Source organism: Suricata suricatta, chromosome 6, assembly GCF_006229205.1.
Source record: "Suricata suricatta isolate VVHF042 chromosome 6, meerkat_22Aug2017_6uvM2_HiC, whole genome shotgun sequence".
NCBI lineage: Eukaryota > Metazoa > Chordata > Mammalia > Carnivora > Herpestidae > Suricata > Suricata suricatta.
This window is the reverse complement of record NC_043705.1, coordinates 147,072,253-147,074,028: the sequence shown is the minus strand read 5'-3', so window position 1 is coordinate 147,074,028 and position 1,776 is coordinate 147,072,253. Positions and strand designations below refer to the sequence as shown.

Here is a 1,776-nt window from a genome sequence, read left to right as displayed (position 1 = left end):
GAGCGGCTCGACTCCTCGCAGAAGCCACGGAACATTCCGTGAGGACGATGACCCGTGATGCGGAAGGAAGACTCGCCGCGTCTCGTGTGGAAGAAAATCGCCGACACACGGGAAGGAAGCGTGGCCCACGACCGCCCCACAAAAATCAAGTCAGGATGGGTAAGGACTAAGGGCAAGAGCTAAAATCACAGTGTTCTTGGCAGAAAAGCAAGGGTACGTTTTTGTGACCTTGGGTTTGGCAATGGAATTTCTGATGTGACATCAAAATCATAAGCAACAACAAAATAGATAAATCGACTTCATCCAAGCAGAAAATTTTGTGCATCAAAGACACTACTGACAGAGAGAAAGGTAACTCCCGGAACGAGAAAACACGTGTGGGTCACGCATCAGTGAGAGAGGGACACCCAGAACGTGTGAAAATTTAAAACTCGATAACCAAAACCCCCAGGCGACTCGATTTAAACCTGGACAAAAGGAGGCTACATCAAACTAGAAGTTTCTGCACAGCGCAGGAGACCACCGACAAAACGAAAAGTCAACTTTTATCCAAAGAAGATGGAAACACGGACTTGAAAACGTACCTGCACCACTGTGTTCAGTGCAGCGTTAGCTGCAAAGGCCACGACAGAGAAGCAGCCCAAGGGCCCATCCGCAAGTGAAGCAGAAAAACACGGTCCGTCCGCACGGTGGTCGTGAGAGCGGTGAGAGGGAGGAAACCGATGGTTCGGCGGTGGGGACGGACCTCGGGGGCGCCGTGCTGGGGGCAAACGCTAAACAATTCTTCTTCTGTGAGGTCCCTACGGTCACCAGAGCGCAGGGCGGTGGCGGTCCGGGGCGGGGGGGGCGGGGAGGGAGTTGGTGTTCACGGGGACAGAGCTTTGGCTTCGGAGGGAAGTCCTGGAGCCGGATGGTGGTGACGGGTACGCGGCACCGAGCGTGCTTACGCTACCGAACCCCACACTTAAAAACGGTTAAAATGATGTATTGTATGTTATGTATAGTTTACCATAATTTAAAGAACTCTTCCCAAAAGAAGGCAAAATATGTTTCAGGAAAACTAAAGCAGAGAGAAGGCCTTGCCAGCAAGTCTACGCTGTAAGACGTTAAAGGACATTCTTCGGATGGAAGGAAATGAGGCCAACATGTAAATCCGGCTCTGCGTGGGGGAGGGGGCGCACCAGACAGCAGATCTGCTCGTGAATGCAAAAGTATCTTTCCATTTACATACACTTGAAACGCGATGGACGGTTTGAGCAAGAACAGGGCGGCATGCGGCGGAGCAGCTTGCAGAAACGAGATCTGCGACCACACAGGACGGGAGCGGAGGCTGTGGTCACAGGGCGCCTGAAGCCCCCGTGCCGCGGGTGATGCCACCCGAAGGTGCACCGTGACCAGGGAGAGACGCCCTGAGCCCGAGGACGGTCCACAGAGGTTAAGTGAGGAGCGACAGCTTATGAGCCGGGAGTGCAACTGAGATGGAAGCTACAGATGCGGTAATTCAAAGGAGGACACACACACACGCACACACACTCCGTCACAGAGCCCCAGCACACACACACACACTCGCACACACACTCCGTCACAGAGCCCCAGCACACACACACACGCGCGCACACACACTCCGTCACAGAGCCCCAGCACACACACACACACGCACACACGCACACGCACACGCACTCCGTCACAGAGCCCCAGCACACACACACACACTCGCACACACTCCGTCACAGAGCCCCAGCACACACACACACACGCGCACACACACACCGTCAC

At 54.5% G+C, this 1,776-nt stretch overlaps 1 protein-coding gene across 1 annotated transcript in view; it reads right to left on the bottom strand.

The window, feature by feature from the left end:
* SLC6A3 (solute carrier family 6 member 3) overlaps positions 1 to 1,776 on the bottom strand; it is a 37,040-nt gene that overhangs the window by 23,217 nt on the left and 12,047 nt on the right. The window lies entirely within an intron of this gene.